Source organism: Carcharodon carcharias, chromosome 6 (genome assembly GCF_017639515.1).
Source record: "Carcharodon carcharias isolate sCarCar2 chromosome 6, sCarCar2.pri, whole genome shotgun sequence".
NCBI classification, from domain to species: domain Eukaryota; kingdom Metazoa; phylum Chordata; class Chondrichthyes; order Lamniformes; family Lamnidae; genus Carcharodon; species Carcharodon carcharias.
This window is the reverse complement of record NC_054472.1, coordinates 20737310-20758188: the sequence shown is the minus strand read 5'-3', so window position 1 is coordinate 20758188 and position 20879 is coordinate 20737310. Positions and strand designations below refer to the sequence as shown.

The following is a 20879-nucleotide window of genomic DNA, read 5'->3' as shown; positions in this document are numbered from 1 at the left end:
TTTCCCACCTATTTCCATTATATAAAAAAAAAACCCACTAGAGCTATACCTTGAGTGCCCTACCATCCATTCTTAATTAGCACATTCGTTTAGATAATATCACCAACTTTAACTTTAACACCTATGTGTTCTATTGTACTATTGTTGTTGACATCTTTTGATGATCTGCTTCTATCACTGCTTGTTTGTCGCTACAACCACACCAACCCCCTCCACCTCTCTGTCTCTCTATCTCTCCGCCCCCCACACACACACCTTAAACCAGCTTATATTTCAGCTCTTTCCTGGAATCGAACTCAAGTTCTGTCGAAGGGTCATGAGGACTCGAAACGTCAACTCTTTTCTTCTCCGCCGATGCTGCCAGACCTGCTGAGTTTTTCCAGGTAATTCTGTTTTTGTTTTGGATTTCCAGCATCCGCAGTTTTTTTGTTTTTATTAATGTTTTAAGTCCGTATGACTGTCCTTCAGAGCTAAAATGAAGTAGGAATGTGGATTTTATACTGGTTAAGGGGGGTGGAGCAGGTGGAACAAGTTAGAAGGTCAGGGATAGATGACAGCTAAGGAGAGATTGATAAAGATGTCATGGGCACAAGACAAAGGGAGTGTTAATGATAGTGTTAAAGAGTAAAGAAAGTGCTGATAGTGGCATAAAGGTAAGATAGCGGAATGTGTTAAAAGCAGAACAAGGGTCACTGCTCTGTGAAAGTGCAACATAGGAACAAGTGACAGTTGGTCCTGTGGGCTGGGAGGGGGGGTTTGAGGAGAAAGGATAAAAAAAAATTAACAAATAAATAAAAGAATAAAATAAAATTTAAAAATAAAGGAAATAAATAAATAAACATTGGATTAAAAGGGGTCAAGATGGGGAAGAGAGTTCATAGTCTGAAGTTGTTGAACTCAGTGTTAAGACCAGGAGGCTGTAAGGTGGCCAATCAGAAGATGAGGTGCTGTTCCTCCAGTGAAGCCCAATGCCTTATTGGTTCTGGAGTGGCGAAGAGAAGGTTCAACCAGTCTTCCTGTTAGAGTCATAGGGCAGAATTTTCCACTTTTGAGACAAAGTGTGGAGGTGGGCAGGTTTTGCAGCACGTATCCCACTGCTCGGAATGTGGGAACTTGCACCCAATTCCATGCTTGGAAACTCATTAATTATGCACAGGCGAGTAGCTCTCCGAATCAACTGGCGGGTCAGGAGTTGATTCCTCTACCCACTGTTAGCTGGCAGGCTTGAAGGTCCATATTTAAACGCCACCTGAACATACACATCTCACTCTCTCCAGCCCACCTGTCTCCAGGAAAGGTGCAGAGATGCCTTCGAGCTGAAAGAAGAAAGCTGCAAGACTCAAGAGAAAGGCAGCACCCTGCTTCAACCATGAGGCCTTCCAGGCTTTGATTGGAGGAGCGCCGGTGCATAGGAATGCCTTTATCCCAGGAATGGTTCCCTAATGCATACCAGCCTCATCTCGCCAGCCTGGGAAGCCATTGCAAGGGATGTCAGTGCAGCTGGTAACTGCGCCCATAATGCCATCCTGGGCAGGAAAAGGATAAATGATCTTGTCCGCTGCGCCAGGGTAAATCATCCTTCAACTCACTCCAACATCAAACTCTCATCATAGCACCATGTACTCAAAGGGCTACTTTCTTCCAAGATCTCACACAGCCATTAGCTGGGGACACATACCACCGCTGATTGTCTCATGGAAACTTTCACATCACCACCATCCCATCTGTCATGCTGCGCACGCTCCATCCTCAGACCCTCCTGGGGAGGGTTCATCACACACAGCGGGCACACACCTTCCCCAATCTCTGCTCCCCCCCCTCCTCATCCATTCTTTTGTCTTCATCAGGGCAAGTTTGCTCACAACAGGCGAAATGAGCACAGACAGGGGGAGGCATGGCTGACTTCATTGCCCTCAGCTGATTTGAGGAGGCTGCAGCCAAAATCGCTGAGGAGGACAGGGATCGCTCCTGTGGAGAAGGGGAGATCGAATTCTCCCAGCAACCTAGTGCGGATCACACCTCATCAGTTCATCACATCCTGACAATCACAGTGAGTGACACGCAGTCTCATGTTCCTCACAGACCCCAGACCATGTTTGAAGAGGAAGCTGAGGAAGCACCGTCACAGCGCACACCCGCACCCTCCACCAGCGCAGACACACACACCTCGGTGGGACATAGCTTTAGATTAGGCTCGAGCTCACCTACTGGAGAGCACCTCACAGAGACGTCCCCACAGCAGTCAGAGGCAGGGACAGCCCAAGTCTCCGACACTCAGAGGGGTGGAGACCAGCCGCTGGCTCATTCCAAGTCAGGTGATGAGCCTCTGCGAGTGGCTGCCAACTCAAAGCTGGAGATGCAACAACAGGGGCAGAACATGTAGGCAGTCACTCAGTAGACAAGAGTGAAGGATGAAGAAGTCCATCCGCATTCTGTCTGATGTTGTGGCCCCGACATGCAAGCGCCTCGAGGTCACCATGGGAAGATTGGCAACCACGATGGGCACCTTGGTCCAGCAGGTTTTGCCAGATTTGCACTTGACCCTGTACTCCAGCAAGGCCACACACCCTGGTGGGCATCATCAAGATGTAGGCAACAGGGGGACAAGGCACCTTCTCCTTAAAGAGTCAGGGCAGGTCTCTCAGGAACCCACAGGGAGGATGACCATCAGCCGGACATCGCTGGGACCTCCTCTCAGAACACTCCAAGGGCGTCCAGCCGCTCAGAGTCCCCTCTGCCCACGACACTGCCCACTGCAGCTGCTCAAGCCATGGATGGTGCATCTGCCCTGAGCAGGAGCCCATTATCAGACTGGGGCCCTCCAGGCCTCGGACCACCAGAGGACGTCCGCCAAGGTGATCACAGATATCAGGACGTAGCAGTCAGCAGGCTGCCTCCACCTCAGCTGAAGATGTTGGGGCAGCACCCAGGCGTTGTGGTAGGGTTAGGAAAACTAAGACATTTTTAATTCACTTTTGGTTCAGGGGTATGCTACCACTGTAAAAATATTGCCCTTTTGTAAATACATTAGATGTATCTGTGAATGTATTGGTCAGCTGAAGGCAGTGTGATTATGCACATTTGAATCCTCTTAGCTTGAAGTTTACCCATCCTCCCACTCAGTGATAGTCTCCCTCTGTGAGATTAACACTCATGTGATATCAACCTCACTGAAGATAGTCTCCACACCCTTGTGTGATGTCAGGGAGATGTGTTCAAATCTTTATTGGAAGTGTGTGATATATGTGCTTCGAACCCTTCTTCCTCATGGAAGGCCATTGTGTGGGGCCAGTTTATCAGCCTGGAGTGACTAGCAGCACTTGTGTCTTCAGTGGTAGTGACAAAAGACAAGACATGGATGGGAAGAGGAGGTCCCTAACCATTTCCTCATCTCATTGTAGTTTCATGATTATCTGGTGGCGATTTCTTCAAATCAGTTCTCGCATCACTCTCATTGTTCAGTGGCCTCTTACTTCCCAGAGTGAGTGCACACACATGGCAACACAGATCTTTGCAGAGATCATGGACTGGTGAATCATGAGTCCAGAAGGTGCAAGTGTCAATGCTGGACTTGTTTACAATGCGAATGGTTGGATATCCGCTAAGATGAAAGGGAATGGCATTGAGGCCTAGAGGAACTATGGCCATCTCCCCTTGCCTTCACTTTACCCCACCTGGAACCTGTCAGCGATTAAAGTTTCATAGTGACCCTCATCAACTCCTTGAGGTTCCTGGGCCTATGGATCTTCATCCTCCAATGAGCTCCAACCCTCCTCCAATTCACCCTCTAGCAGGGGTTCACCTCTTGCAGTGCCAGATTGTGAAGAAAACCACACACAGTGATGATGTGTGAAACCCTATCAGGAGTGTACTGTAGTGAGCTATCTAAGTGGCCCAAGCATCTGAAATGCATCTTCAGTACCCCTATGGCCCACTCTATAAGGAAGTGTATGGAGCTGTGAATAACGTACACCTCTCCTCAGAACGACTCTGAAGGCAATGTACCAGTGTCATCAGCCAGCATTTCAGTGGGTAGCCCTTATCCCCAGGCAGCCATCCCTGCAGAAATAATGGCCCCTCAAAAATGTCAGGCACCTGGGAGTGACTCATGACGTAGGAGTCATGGCAACTCCTGGGGTACTGTGCACAAATGAGCAATGGGCTGACTGGGCAAGTTGTAGAATCCCCTTGCAAAAGGCGGCCATGGCGCAGTCACTGGTGGAGGTGCTCACAGCCCCTTGCAATGTCATTATTCAGGTTTGGAGCAGTATCGCTCATGGTTCAAGCTAACAGCGCAGCCTTACAGTGTGGGTTAGGAGAATGCCTGAGCCTGAGCTGAGAGCACAGCATGCAGTCCAATGGCTGAAGCTGCTGCCAGTCAGTCAAGTGGAGTGGGGCAGAGGTGGGTGGGGTTTTGGAAAGTCAATGACAGTCCATGGTAGCCAGCATTCTCCTGCATTCACGAAGGGGCTTCAGACTTAATGCTAACCCATGTTTCTCTCTCTTTGATTCTGCAGGAGGAGAACATCAGGATCATGGAGCCTGGTGATTTAGTGGTGTGCCTCATGACTTACAGAGACCGGAGGAGAAGAAGACAATGGTGGAGGCACCTGGCTCGGTAAAGGGAGGAGCATCACTTTCAAAATGAAGGGGCGGCAGGGCCTGCTGCACATGCAGCTGAAGATCCACAGTGAGCCATCACTCATAGGCACCTCACTAGACCCAGGGTCTATGGACTGCGTCTATAATTCCTGCAGATGAGTGAGAACCAGTGTCGCCGAAGACTGAGCATGTTGAGGGAACTGATCAGTCACATATGCCACCTGCTACAGGATTTGGTGCCACGGGCATGGAGGGCACCCACTGCCAGTGGCCATGAAATTGACCACAGCTCTCATTTTTAATGCTAGTGCATTCTTTCAGGGCTCCACAGATGACTTGTGCGGGATCTCACAAGCCTCTATGCAGAAGTGTACCCAGGAGGTCATGGATACTATCTTTGTGAAAGCACAGGACTGACATATCGCACTGGCCAGATGAAGCAGGCACGTCTGGGAGGTCCTCATAGCTGCAAGATTCATGGAGGATGGTGACGAGATGCATTGAGGACAGTCCTGAAATCTTCAATTTGCATCTGTGAATGTTTGACTCCTGTGTAGCCCATGGCAGCGTACATACCCTCAGTGCTCAGGCTTATGTTATGGAGACGCAGCGGAGGCCCTAATGGTCACCAGATTCCAGAAGGATAATAACAACATGCAGTGAGGACACTCCACAATCGTCACATTGCCCCTGTGAATGTTTGAGTCATGCCTGGCTGAGGGCAACTCGATTGCTCTGTGAAATGTTAAAAGCACCTGATCTTTTGTCAGCCTTCAGCACCTGACCCCTTCAGGGCCACACCATCACTGGACACAGAGATTGGGGGGGGGGCCAGCCCCATCTCAAAGGTGCTGAGAGCACACAGAAAGAATGACAGAACTCTGCGACACCTGCCCACTGCATTCTGGCAGCAACGACAAGCACCATCGAGATGCAGGCATCAGTAACGTGTCCAGTGAGCATGAAGCTCAGGCCATCACTTTGGTCTGAAGGTTACAGATTGCACAGAGAGGAGGCCCTGGACTGAGACAGCTGCCTTTATCTTGTGCAGGAACCAAGGTTTCACATCTGAGTGACAAGGACACTGCTCATTATAACAAGGAGCCATAGGCAGGGAGACATTCTTGGGAGTTTATTTAAAATAGAGAACATTAAGTGCAAGTGATTAACACCCATGCCCTGGCTCTTAACCTTCTTAACCCTGCCGCTGCGCCTTGGTGCTGCACCCACATCCACAGCAGAGGTGGAGGAAGACTGCTGACTGCTATGCCCTATTTGTGATGACTGACAGGCGTCGTCTGAAGGGCTGAGACCTGCTTTCGGGGTCCTGCCCCCCTCAGTCCGTGGAGCTGGAGCTGCTGGGATCACAGGAAGTGGGGCTTCTGATGGGCCGGACACTCCTGGAGTCACATGAGTGGATGGCTGCAACGTTTAAAAATCTATGCATCAAGGACAATTTTAGAGTACTTAACAGTGTATTCTTTTAACTTCCTTTTACTGGACTCTTAACTTCTCTTATCTCTGATATGTATGTTTGTGTGTGTATGTGTGTGAGCGCATGTGTGTGTGATACCAGCGCTATCATCTCAGTCTGAAGGTGGACGGACTTCTCCATTGTACCTTACAATCTGAGGAGTGCAGCAACACGCCTTCCCGATGTTGCCGAGCTTGCCTTTGCAGCTCCAGCAACTGAGGTATGACCGAGTCCAGAGGCTCATCATCTGACTCGGACTCAGCAGATTTCTGGCCTCCAGCAGTCCGAGTGTCGGAAAACGGGGAAGTCCCTGCTGCCGCCTGCTGTGGGTCAGACAGTGCGATTTGCTCACCAGGTTGTGACCCCGATACTACTCTAGAACTAGGTCCCACTGAGGTGTGTGTCTCTGCGCTGGTGGAGAGTGTGGGTGAGCGCTGTGAAGGATCTTCAATTAGGGTGTCATCAGATTCTTCTTCCGAGGTGTCTTCGGGGCCTGAGACGAGGACCTGGCTCATGGGTTCCCTCGGCTGCTTCACAGATGTGCCTGCAAAAGCAAGGAGAGGTAATTAGAACATTGCAAGGGGTTGCAGAACAGGGGAACTGACTAGAACATATGAACATATAAACATATGAAATAGGAGCAGAAGTAAGCCATTTTGCCCCTCGAGCCTGCTCCGCCATTCAATAAGATCATGCTGATCACAGCATGGTTGTCTGATGGATGTTGCATTGCTGAATCCTCACTTGGTTGAGCACCGCCAACGTCAATGTCAGTACAGGAATGGTCCAGATCATCACCAGCCAACTAGTGGACTCTATTTTCAAAGTCTGTGAGGACTTTGATGTTGGGCATTCCTCTACCAGTCTGCGACCTCTATTGTGTGCCAGCTGGTCCTGCATGAGTACAGATGGAGAGAGTGTAAAGCAGGACGCCTGTCAGGCCAGATGTTAAGGATGCCAGGCATGTGTGGTTGGTGTGTCCTGCCATGGATGAGATGAGGACACAATCCACAGGACAGGTGAAGGTTTGTGTGAGAGAGTGAACGATGATGTCCCTGGAGCTAGCAGTGAGTGAGATCCCTGTAGATGCATGATGGGTTTCTGAGGGTGTGAGTTGAGAGTGATGAGAAGAGTGACTTACCCTGGCAGAACAGAGGAGATCACTCATCCTGTTGCGACGCTGGATAGCTGCCCTCTTTTATGGGGTGTTGGTGCTGACCACTGCTGCTACTGCCTCCAATGCTGGATTGCTGACCTTGCTTGCTGATCTTCACCCGGAGCGGGGATAGAGGATCTCATAGCGGGCCTCCACCACGTGCAATATGCGCCTGAGGATGGTGTCGCTAAATTTGGGGGCAACATGTTTCTTCCAGCAGCAGCTTCCAGTGCCTTAGAGGGTGCTAGCTCTGTGCAGGGGCACCCTTTAAATATGGCGCCTGGATTACTGATGGACTCAGGCGAAGTTGGGATGGGTGAATCAGAGGCTGCCCTGCCTGCGATCCAGTATGTTTCCCGGGAATGCATTATTAATGAGGAATGGGACGGGACAACGCACAAACCTGCCATTGCGGCCAGAAAACTGCCCTTTTCCCTGCCCACTACTGCACTTAGTGCAAATCTGGGAGGATTCCACCCATAATCTTGTACCTCTTTATCAAATCTCCCCTCAATCCTCTTTGCTCCAAGATCAAACCCAGCTTCTCCAGCATAATCTTGTAACTAAAATCACCCATCCCTGGAAAGCCATTCTGGTAAATATACTCTGCACCCTCTTCAAGACTCTCACATGCTTTGTAAAGTGTGGTGAACAGAGTGCATGCAATGCTCTAGTTGTGGCTAAACAGAGCTTGATGAAGGTTCAGCCTAACCTTCCTGCTTTTGCCCTCAATGCCTCTTATTCACGAAGCCCAAGATCCCATATGCTCTACTAACTACTCTCTCAGTATGTCCTGTCACCATCAACGATCTATACATATGTATCCCCTGACCCCTCATTTCCTGCATACTATTAGAGCTATGTCATTGAGTCTATATTGCCTCTCTCTATCCTTTCTGCCAAAATGAATCACTTCACACTTGCTGTAGAGTTGATCAGCAGACACTTCTTAGGTGGAAACTTTTAATTTATTTATAAAGGTACTCAGCAGCAACTAAACATGTGCTTTCACTTCAAACTCTATCTCTACACGACTGACTACTAACTGCTAACTACAGAGGTAACCCATGCTGCTCTCCTAATTGGGTACTAAAGATCATGTGATCTTCTTCAACAGCATTCTTCTTAAAGGTATACTACATACTAAATAAATCCATAATTACCACAGAATGGGTGGCCTATTCTCTGAAGATATGAAGGTGAAAATGACCTCCCATGACTTCAGAAAGAGGGAAGGAGAGGGGGAAGATATCCGAGCAGAGGAGAAGAACATTGCATTGCATTTGAAAAGCTCCCACATTCCCAATTGTACAAAATATTCTTCTGAATATCTTTGGATATGGTAGTGTGGTGCCCTCTGAGGTGGTCTAGCAAGCCATTCAGTTGCGTGAAACTTGCAAGACAGCTAGAAACGAGCCAGAAAGCTGGCCTTGCCAGCGATGCCAACACCCTCAGAATGAATTAAGAAAAAACAATAGCACTAACCAATCTTTGCATTCATATAAACAATGATAAGAGAATACACTAGAAATGGAATTTAAGGAGTTTTGAGGAGGGTAACAGGAAACTTCCTGCTCTGGAAGTTTGAAGGAAAATATTACAATTAGCGTAAGTGTTTTACATGGGTGGAGGAGCCAGGTCCACTCTTAATAATTTAGAGAGTTGTAAGTCATTTGGTTTCCATTGAATTTATTGGATTGTGGCTTTTGATAGCAGAACAAATTTGTCAGCTGCTAATGTTGTGGTTTATGTGTTGAAATTTGACATTGGTGTGGAAAGTACTAACCTCTTTGAAGTGTAAAGTTCATACGTCTTATAAATAAAGATAGGTGGAGTATGATTTCTTATAAACCAGCTAAATAAATTCCCCTTTGCTTGGCCATCACCTTTCATTTTTGAAAATGGGATGAATGTATTGGGCCAGAATTTACTGTAAAGATAATGGAGAGGATAAGGGTGCTCACCATTAGCTGTATGCAAATCGGACAGCAACCTCAGGCAAATGAAGGTGTGTAGTTAAACATGAAGATCCAGAAATTGCTGCCTGAGTTGGGTCACTCCACCAATCACAAAAACAACATTTCGCCACCTGGCCCCCCCACTCAAACCCAAAGAACAATGAGAAATTTCTATTCTGACATCATAGATACTGAATAAAATCATCACAAGAACTTAGACTTGTCTTTTTCAATCTGAGTACCCATTTAATGGTGTGATAATACTTAATTACGGTCAAACAACTTTCTTGGCCCTGTGCATGAAATTTTACAAGTGAAGAGTCCCATTTCATCAGCTTTTAATTATTGGAAACTTCATTAAAAAAAAGTATTTGTTTTTTTTTAAAACATTTTCTATCTGTTTTTATTAATCTCTCTTAAGCCAATCACACTTTTTTATTTCCATACTGATTTGACACTGAATTCACTGTTCTAGTTCACGCATCGTGGTTCAGACTCTGCGCTGCTCATGAACACACCTTCAATCTAATTGCTTATTCACTATGCCATGACGACCTGATCCTTTTTTTAATTCCAATGGGATAGACATAAAGTTCTAACCTTGCATTCTAATGGAACTCTGACCTAAGCAAGTAGCCGTTGCGGCTTTCCTTCCAGGTCAACACTAGTCAGAAACAGACTGGATGCAAAAGATGCCATTCAGGGGATATTTTTCACTACCATTTGTGCGGCCATGGGAAGTAGGAAAGCTTAGGTTTAAGATTTACGGTCAGATTTACATTATCTGGCCTTGTTATCGGTCACTATTTTTTCCAGCCAACTTGCCTTTTAATAAATTCACTTTGGCTCAAACAAGAGGTTAAACAATCAAGGCAAAAACAGAACTTTGGATAATAAATTAAAAAGAAGTTTATTAAAGGAAAAATGTACACTTAAAAAAACTTTAAGACATGGCTCTTTACAACTTCATCCAGTTGATCAGACTGAAGTAGCATAACCGTCTTGGACCCCTTCTTTGTTAGGAATTCTCCAAGAACTGGACCTTGGGAGCTTTCAGTACATGGCTGGCAAAGATGCCTCTTGGGACCTCAGTTTTTAACCCTTCACTGACCATTACCTCATCTCGAATTAAGCTTGCTGTAATTTAATAATTGGTCAATAATATTACTCTATTATTTCACTTGGATTTCAGTCACCTACTATATTCTTCCATGTCAAAATATAATGGAACCTTCCACAGTATCTTGTTATCTTGATTTTTGTACAATTTTGTGCAATTCTTTATTCATTTTATCCCTGTCTGAGGCTTAACTAAAGTCAGGAAGGATACCATACTCGCACATCCTACCTGATTTAACATTCCTTCTCACACAGAGAAGCCACAATGGCTGATTAGCAATATTAGAAACAGGCTTATAGACTTTTGAGAAATAACCCAGGCTTTTAAAATAGCTGCTGATTAACTATTGATTCTTTAATTATAACTCAATCAAGGTTCATTACTTAGTCAGTCATCCATTTCTGACTGGTTTCTAATTAATATAGTAAAATTTAATTAGTACATTTAGCAATTGCAAGTTATAAAATATAAAACGGCTTCTTTGGCAAAATGTTAGCCTCAAAGTGGCTTCCCTGACCTTGTTGGCTCACTACAGTGAATACAAAATGAAAATAGCCTAAAAACAGTCAAGGTCTACTAAAACCCACTACCCTGACTCACTTGCATACGTCTCGTTCTTCCAGATTCCCCACTTCCCCCACCTTTTCCTTACCATCAAATCCCCTGACACCCCTAGTCTCACATTCCTTCTTCTTCTACTTAGGCAGCCCCTTGGGGTCGAGGATGACTTGCTTCCACACCAGTTTTATGGATGCTAAGATGGCTGTTAAGTCCAATGCATGATCTGCAGGCCCTGCCACAGGTGGGGCAAATGGTACTTGAAGGGTCGGATAGACGGGTTGTTTGGAGGTTTGCATGCCCTCCTGAATGAACCTTCTTCATTTTGGACAGTCACAGCCAGGGTCTCCTATAGTCAACAGGTATGTTTGACCACTTCAGGGATGCATTCAAGACATTCCTAAAGCATTCCCCTTATCCTCCTGGGAGTCTCCTGCCACGACCAAGTTCTGAGTAGAGTGGTTGCTTCAGGAATCTGGTGTCAGGGACAAACGACATGTCCCACACAGTGGAGCTGGCTTTAAGTAATGAGTACTTTGATGCTGGGTATGTTGGCTTGTGAGCAGACACTGCTGTTGGACTGCCCTTCTTGTCACTGGATTTGGAGAATCTTGCAAAGGCACCACTGGTGGCATTTCTCCAGTGCTTTGAGTTATCTGCTGTATGTTGTCAAAGTCTCTGAAGCATATAGGAGCTTGGGGATCACTGCTGCTCAGTAAGCCATGACATCAGTCTTGGGTTTGAGATTCTGGTCCTCAAGTACTCTTTTCCTCAGTTGGCCAAAGGCTGAGCTGGCACAATGGAGGCCATGATGAATTTTGTCATTTATGTTTGTCTTTATCGAAAGGAGTCTCCCAAGGTATGGAAAATGGTCCACATTTTCCAGGATCTCACTGTTGATCTTAATCGACAAGGGGAGGTGTTTTGCTGTGGGAGGTGCTCAGAAGTTTTCTGGGCATTTAGTGAAAAGCCCATTTCCTCATATGCTTTGGAGAAGGCATCAACAATGACCTGGAGCTCAATTTCTGAGTGAGTACAAACACAGCATCATCAGTAAACTTAAGCTGTAAGACTGAGGTTGGAGTGGTTTTGGTTTTGTATTGCTGGTACCGTAGGTTTACCTGAATGCTGACATGTATTCTTGAGCCAACGAGGGAACTGGTTATTTTAGACCTGTTAATGTGTAATGAGACAGTATTAATTAATGACCTCATGGTAAAGGACCCTCTAGGCAAGAGTGATCATAGCATGATATAATTTCACATTCAGTTTGAGGATGAGAAATTTGGATCTCAAACCTGTGTCTTAAAATTAAATAAAGACATTTTCAAAGCTATTTCATAACTGTCAGCAAAGATATATTCCATTCAGAAAGAAAGACTCTATGAGAAGGATGCACCATCCTTGGCTATCTAAGGAAATTAAGAATGGTATCAAATTGAAAGAAAAGGTGTACAATGCTGCAAAGATTAGTGATAGGCCACAAGATTGGGAAAATATTAGAAACCAGCACAGGGTAACTAATAAAATAATGAAACCGTGACAAAAATCAAATGTTTGCTGTTGTTCTGAAACACGTGGCAGCCAACTAATCAACTGAACTAACCGGCCTCCTCCCAGTGGATTGGAAAACTGCAAGTGTAACACCTCTATTCAGGAAACGAGGGAGACTGAAAGCCGCAAACTATTGGCCAACTAGCCTACCATGTGTCATTGGGAAAATACTGGAATCCAATATTAAGGAAGTAGAAGCAGGACAGTTAGAAAATCATGATATAATTAAGCAGAGTCAACATGGCTTTCTGTAAGGGAAACCATGTTAGACAAGTTTATTAGAGTTCTTTGAGGGTGTAACAAGCAGGGCAGATAGAGGGGAACCAGTAGATGCAGTGCATTTGGATTTCCATAAAGGCATTTGATAAGGTGCCATCTAAAAGGTTGCTACACAGCATAAGAGCTCATGGTGTTAGGGGTGGGCAGTGGATAGGGGATTGGCTAACTAACAGGAAACAGAGAGTTGGAATAAATAGGTAATTTTCAGCTTGGCAAACTGTAACTGGTGGAGTGCCACAGGGATCAGTACTGGGAGCCTGAACTATTTACCCTCTATATTAATGACGTGGATGAAGGGACCGATTGTATTGCAGCCAGATTTGCTTACAGTACAAAGATAGGTAGGAAAGCGAGTTATAAGGAGGACAGAAAGAGTCTGCAAAGGGATATAGTAAGGTTAAGTGAATGGGGAAAAATTGGCAAATTGAGTTTAATGTGGGAAAGTGCGATGTTATCCACTTTAAATAGAAGAATAGAAAAGCAAAATATTATTTAAATTGAGAGACACTACAGAATTCTACAGTACAGAGGGATCTGGATGTCCTTGTACATGAAAGTCAGCGTGCAGGTACAGCAAGTAATTAGGAAGGCAAATAGAATGTTTATTCCATTTATTGCAAGGAGTATGGAGTATAAATGTAGGGAAGTTTAGGGAGTTGGTGAGGTCACATCTAGAGTACTGTGTAGAGTTCTGGTCTCCTTATTTGAGGTGGGATATACCTTCAATGGAAACAGTTCAGGGAAGGTTCACTTGGTTAATGAAGGGGTTGTCTTAATGGGAAATGTTGAGCAGGCTGGGCCTACACTCTTTGGAGTTTAGAAGACCCAAGAGGTGATCTTACTAAAACATATAAGATTCTGAGGCTACTTAACAGGTTAGATGCTGAGAGGATGTTTTCCCTTGTGGGGGATTCAAGAACTAAGAAGCACCGTTAAAAATAAGGGGTCTCCCATTTAATCAAGAGATGGAGGAATTTTTTCTCTTTGTGGGACATTAACCTTTGGAAATCTAGAATACCCAGAGAGCAGTGGAGGGTGGATCATTGAATGTATTCAAGTCAGAGAGATGGATTTTTGATGTACAAGGAAGTCAGGGGTTATTGAAGGCAGGCAGAAAAGTGGAGATAAGTCCACAATCGGATCAGCTATGATCCTATTGAATGGGAGAGCAGGCTGGAGGGACCTGATGGCCTACTCCACCTCCTATTTCTTAAGTTCTTATGGTTGATGTTGGCATTCATATTCAACACAAGCCTCCTCCCACTCTAATTACCACCTTGAAAAACCCAATGCCATTTCCTTATTATCTATTATAACTTTGCCTGCACCTATTTTCTTTTAAATGGGGCCTACATTCTCCTTTGTCATCCTTTTTTTCTTAACATATTTATAAAAACTTTTGCTGTCAACTTTGCAAGTTCACTTTTGCATTTTTTCTTTTGTACATCATCATTCCTTGCATTTCATTCTTTAATTGCCCTCTCAGCTCTCTGGATTTCCACTTTTCATTGTAGTTATGTAAGCCTTTTCTTTTAGCTTGATGTTGTCTTTTACCTCATTTGTTGACGTAGTTGCTTAACTGCACAAGTGGAACCTCAGCATTTTAGGGATATGTATCATTTTTGTATCACATCAAATGCATCTTTGAATATTTCCCCTCCATCTTGTCTGTAAACTTATCTATTATCAGTGCTGCTCTCTTTACTGCAATTAATTTACTCCTCAGCCATTTGAAGTTTGTGTTTATTAAAATGTTGGTTTTGCGACCCTCCCTTCTTCCTCTCAAATCTAAGATCAAACTCAAATCATTTTATAGTCACTATTTCCAAATGCTTCGTTGCCCTGCAGACATGACCATTTTGCCACCAGCAGGAGAGAAGGATTAATTTCTTGGAGCACCCAGAAGGTAACAAGCCAATCTTCCTGATTTTAAGTAAATCAGACACACATACACATAATTGCATGCGGGAGTGCACTCTGATAAGCTTTGAGATCGTGAGATAAAGATGAGGGAAGAAATTTGTTACATCTCATCTAATCTTATCTCATCTCATAGAATGAAAACACCCTATACCACATCACAGCATTCATCTGCTTTCTGAATAATTCTAAGCTTTTTGCCCATCACAACCTAGTCCATTTTATTTTAAGTGTTGATGAAGATAGGCCAAGAGGTGGGGAGAGAGGGATGATCTTGGAGGTGCAGAGGATACAGGGTTGGAAGCTCAGTTTAGGGTCAAAGTTGCAAACAACCTGGTTCGACCTGAGATAGTGGCCAGGAAGGAGGACGGCATTGGTGAGTAGGTAATAGAGTTTGTGGCGTGTATGAAAGACAATGGTTTTAGACTTTCCAACGTTTAATTGCTGGATGTTTCCGCTCATCCAAAATGAGAAGTTGCCGAGCAGTGTGACAAATCATAGGACTGGCAGGGTAATGAAAGGAAGTGATGAGATAGAGCTGGGTATCAACGGTATGAACATGGAAGTTGAAGTTTTATTTTTGGATGATGTCGGTGAGGGGCAACACCTATCCGAGAAACAGGAGGGGACCACGAATTGATCCTGAGGAGACTCGATAGGTGACAGTTCAGGAGTGGGAAGAGAAACCATTGCAGGGGATAAGAATGGAACCAGGCAAGAGCAGTCCCACTCAGCTAGACAATGAAGGAGAGATGTCGGAGAAGAATATTGTGGTCGACCTTGTCAAATAATGCAGATGATTTCAAAAGGATGAGGAAGGGTAGTGCATCATGTCAGAGTTGCACTGGATGTCATTTCTGGCTTTAAGACCATTTCAGTGCTGTGGTGGAACCCTGATTGATGAGGTTTAAACTTGGAGTTGTGGGGAAAATGGGCACCAATTTAGGAGGTGACAACACGTTTATGGAGGAAAGGGGGATTGAAGACGGGGTGGTAGTTTGCAAGGACAGGGAGTTTAAAGGTTTTTTATGATAAATTTGAAAGGGAGGAGGACAGTACTAGAGAAAAGGAAACTGTTTACAATATCAGCTAACAGGGGAGCCTAGGAAGATCAATTGATTGTTCAGCAGTTCATTGTGAATGGGGCTGAGAGAGCAGAAGGTGTCCATGAGCTTGGAGAGGACTTATGGAGAGATAGGAGACAAACTGGAGAAAGATGGGAGTTCAGAGTTAGGGAACGGGGTACCTCGGGGGAAGTTCGGTGAAGCGGGCTCAGGAAAAGGAACAAAAGAGCAGAGACAGAGAATTGGATGGCCTCAATCTTAGTGACAAAGAAATTCGTGAGTCTCTTGCACTTGTCGTTGGAGATGAGGGTGGAGGGAATATGGGAAAGAGGTTTTAAGGTGATGTTTGGCAGTGCAGGAAAGCAGCTGGGGGTTTTCTTTGCATTTTCAGATGATCCTGGAATAGTGAGAGGCTTTGGCAGAGAAGAGCAGGGCCCGATAATGCTTAATGTGGTCCAGCCAGATCTGGCGGTGAATGGTTAAACTAGTTGTCTTCCATATCTGTTCAAGTCTGCATCCCTTTGATCTAAGGGGGCAAGGGTGAGAGTCATACTGGGGAAAGGCTAGGGTGACTGAGAATAAAGGTTTTCCTGGAACATGGTCATCAACATTGAAGGTTGGTGGGGGGAGCTCACCTGCTATCTGGTAGTGACATGATACAACTATAGCGGAGTTGCTCTCTAACATGGCAATTAATCTCTATCAAATACTCTACAACAGACCCAGACACGAGATGAGGAAGCCTTCAGTGATTTCCCATTCCTGATGACACCCGGCCCTCCACTATTTTGGAGCAGACCAGGACACAGGTGAGCTGCAACCCCAATGTAATTGTATTGCTTGATCAGGCAGAGTGCATGGTCCACATGCTCCATCCCGGGAGAATTGAACATCAAACAGTGAGCCCATGCTCAATGGGCCATATGGTCTACTCAGACACCTAAATCTTTTGTTCTTTTAGGGGCTATTTGCAGCTCAGCCCCTTCAAAAGAAGCAGTTTTTGACTGACACATTGGCTATGCAAATTGCGAGGATTCACTATTGACTAGAGTAAAGCCACAGGCTGTCTATTCAAAGGGCCACAAGGAGCTGGGATGCCAACCTGCCTAGACTGTCCTGGAGTCTCCAGGATTAAAAACTTAATCTGAACACAACTGCAAGCAACATGGGAGAAAAAGTAATAGAGATATTAAAGATAAGGCCTTTTTTAATCGTTTACTTCAAACATTTTCATTTATTGCTTGTAAAAACATTGGAGGCAGCTGACTGACAGTCAAAAATCATCTGTTCGCTTTCCAGTTAACGTGGAAAGGCAATGTGCCCCAAGGGCGAATGTGTCAGGCTACCAATGATAGGACTGTGGGGCTCTTGGGGACATGAGGTCATGTGGTGAAACTTCCTGGATTACAGTCTTATCAGAGTTGGCAACTCTACACTGGGCACAGAACACTGGTGTAAAACTTTCACACAGGGTCATATTTGAACATGTTTCCGGAGACCCACTCTTTCAAAATTTCCTTCTGCAGTTACCACTGACCTCACGCCCCAACTAAAGAAGGCTGCTCATGTCAAAACTTTATAAAGTTAACACTGATTTTTCATTTCATGTACTTGAAGCTCCTGTTAAATCTAGGGTATAAAGATTACAGCTTCCACGTGACAGTGTTATTTGTTACAGCTTAACCAGGCTGACTGGTTTTCATATGTAGAAAGGAATCTTTTTCCAATAATGACTGCATTATTACACTTTATAAATTCCATCTGGAGGAGTTTTAGCATTCAGAACTGCCTTCTCTAGGATTATAACTCGATTCTTTTTACCGTGATGCCATGATGCCATTCTGAGAATAGGTGAACTGTTGTAAGTAAGGAAAACACCTCTTGATTATAGTGCTTTGTGTGAATGTACAAAGCAGCTCTCTATTCTTTAAATTTAGGTAGGAACATCATCAGGAAACTGCTTAGAACAAAGCAGGAAGGTACTTGGTTTCACACTCTAAGGTTGCAAGTTCATATCCGTAGACTTTAGGCTCAATGTTTCTTTTATGGTTGGGGAGTGTTTGATTATTATTGAATATTTGTGGTCTTAAAAATGTCAAGGCTCGAAGAATGGACCAATCTTGCGAATGTGATTTTTTTTTTGCCTCGGCACATACCCAAATGATTGAACAAATTTTTAAAAAAGTTTAGGATATTATTCACTATCATACTTCTGTCTCTACTATTTGTTCTGAGTTCAGACCAGGCAGATTGAATGAAAGTCTCATCATTTTGGCAGCTACTGGTTTACATTAGGCTACCAGTTACGCACAAGTCCACAGTGTAATGCCTTGAATAATTCAACATTAATTGGCTGTTTTCGCTCAGAGATGTCAGGAGCGAGGGCTGCTGAAAATGTTATGCTGTTGCACTGGGAGTTGCAATGGGGTCACTCACTCTTGTGAGGTCAGGTCAGTACAGAAGAAATTTTAACATATGACTAATCTGCATTAAGCTCCAAGAGTGTTTAAATGCTGGCACAGTGTGGAAAGTAGAGAGATAAACTGTGCATTCCTCCATATGGTACTGATAGCCTACATTTTGAAAAGTCTTTTTCTTTCAAATCAATCACTGATGTTCCTCCCACTCTCCTGTGATTGTGCTTTTTGCCCGCCCCCCTTGTTCTATAATCTCTTCATCTGAAAAGAACACTTCCATGATTTTTTATTTAAATTTCTGCTTAATTTCAGAAATACCTGGGGATGTGGTTAAAGGGAAAACCAAAAAAAGGTCTAATTTAAGCGTGAGGTATACAATATTGAAAATAAGAAAAAGGATTTCTTTCCCTGTTACTGTTAATTCTCAGTAATTTCCTGATGATACCATATCTGACGTTTTTTAAGTTGTCCTCACCTGCAGAAAATAATCTTCACAGAGCTATGTGGAACATTGCAGTACACAAGAAGAAGCTCCGTTGAGGCTGTTTAATGTAAACATTTATTGCCTTAACTTTCACTGTTCTTTGCGGTTGACTTCTGCATTCTCTCTATCTCAAAGCTGCTCTCAGGAGAGCCCTTGAATGGATAGCCTCTGGAGAAGGATAGAGTGGAGTATCTCACAAGACAGGAAGAGAGATTTCCCAGAGCTGAGTCAGGAGGCCAAGGGAGTCACAAACCACAACTAACATCTCCTGAACACACACCATATAGTAACTAATATCTAATTAACAAGGCCACCAGTTTGCAACTTTTGCAGAAAAATTCACGGAATTGCAGCATTACGTTTGCAAAGCAATTGTGAAAATCCCATAAGCTCCTGTGATTAAAAATTGAATTTGTCTTACCTGATCACCATAAACCAGTGGCCCTGATAATTAACAATCGCAAGTCAAGTAAAAAGTATTTTTTTTTAAATGATAACTCTGTAACAATCTTTCTGATCAAAAGCAGGCTGGCCTGTTCTGTATGTATCTGCTCATCATCCCTTTACTTTATGTAGAGGTTCCAGGGTTTATGTCAATGAGAACAACAAAGGAAGTATAAAGCTCAAAGGGCTTGTATTTAGATATTGTAGTAACTGTCAAAGTCATAGAAGTGAGGATGTAGGCCTTAGTGCTGTGTCGCTCACTTGCACCTTTACGCGAGGTGTGTGAAGTTTCACGTGACATTTTGGTTGACAGGCTGTAATCCTATCAGCTTTTATCTCCACTGCTTCTTTCACTACAATGTTCTGCCTGGTTCCTCCAGTGCACTTGTTACCAGAGAATTCTGGCCAGAGGCATGCTGGTTTATATTTATACTGCAGCTGAATCAACCGACTGCCATGGTGAATGATGGCAGAGCTTCCAGTACAATGGGAGCTTGAAACCACTGCTTTAATTATAAAATAAAAGATCATCCAATGCGTTGCAGGCCATCCAATTTAGATGGTGACCCCTCCATCACCCGACCACATAGGGTCATAGAAAGTTTACTGTGCAGCAGGAGGCCACTTGGCCCATCGTGTCTGTGCCGACTGAGAAACGAGCCGCCCAGCCTAATCCCACTTTCCAGCATTCAGACTGAAGCCCTGCAGGTTACGGCATTTCAGGTGCATATCCAGGTACCTTTTAAATGAGCTGAGGGTTTCTGCCTCTACTACCCTTTCAGGCAGTGAGTTCCAGAGCCCCACAACCCTCTGGGCGAAAAGGTTTTTCCTCATCTCCCCTCTAATCTTTCTACCAATCTCTTTAAATCTCTGCCCCCTAGTCACTGACCTCTCTGCTAAAGTAAATAGGCCCTTCCCACCCACTCTATCCAGGTCCCTCACAATTTTGTATATCTTAATCAAATCTCCCCTCAGCCTCTGCTATTCCAAGGAGAACAACCACAGCCTATTCCAATCTTTCCTTATAGCTGCAATTTTCCAATCCAGGCAACATCCTTCTAAATCTACTCCATACCCTTTCTAATGCACTTGTATCCTTTCTGTAATGAGCTAACCAGAAATGCACACACTACTCAAGTTGTTGCCTAATTAATTTTTTATATAGGTTCCAGCATAACCTCCCTGCTCTTATATTCTATGTCTCAGCTAATAAATGAAAGGATTCCATATGCCTCCTCAACCACCTAATCATCCTGTCCTGCTACCTTCTGGGATCTGAAGACATTCACACCAAGATCCCTCACCACCTCTACACCTCTCAGTATCCTCTCATTTATTGTGTATTCCCTTGCCTTGGTTGGCATCCCCAAATGCATCACCTCACACTTCTCTGGGTTGAATTCCATTTGCCACTTTGCTGCCCACCTGACCAGTCCATTGATATCTCCCTACAGTCTACAGCAACCTTCCTTGCTATCAACCAACAGGGCCAATTTTTCTGTTGTCTGCAAACCTCTTGATCATTCCCCTACATTTATATCCAAATCATTAATATATACCACAAAAAGCAGGGGACCTAGCACTGAGCCCTGTGGAACCCCACTGGAATCAGCCTTCCAGTCACAAAAACATCCATCAACAATTATCCTTTGTTTCTTGCCACTGATCTAATTTTGTAACCAGCTTCCTGCATTCTTTTGGATTTCATGGGCTTTTATTTTTATTAACCAGTCTGCCATGTGGGACCTTGTCAACAGCCTTGCTAAAGTCACATGCCCACCTGTTTCCCCAATAAGAAAAGGAAGATTTGCATTTATATAGCACCTTTCAAGAATACAAAATTTCCCAA

At 44.4% G+C, this 20879-nt stretch overlaps 1 long non-coding RNA gene across 3 annotated transcripts in view; it reads right to left on the bottom strand.

The window, feature by feature from the left end:
• Positions 1 to 11913: 11913 nt before the first annotated feature.
• The window catches only part of LOC121278675, a 180517-nt gene continuing 171551 nt past the window's right edge, over positions 11914 to 20879 (bottom strand). For all 3 annotated transcript variants that reach the window (XR_005943260.1, XR_005943259.1, XR_005943258.1), the window contains exon 4: positions 11914 to 12041. This is a non-coding gene — a long non-coding RNA (uncharacterized LOC121278675). The remainder of the gene's footprint in view (positions 12042 to 20879) is intronic.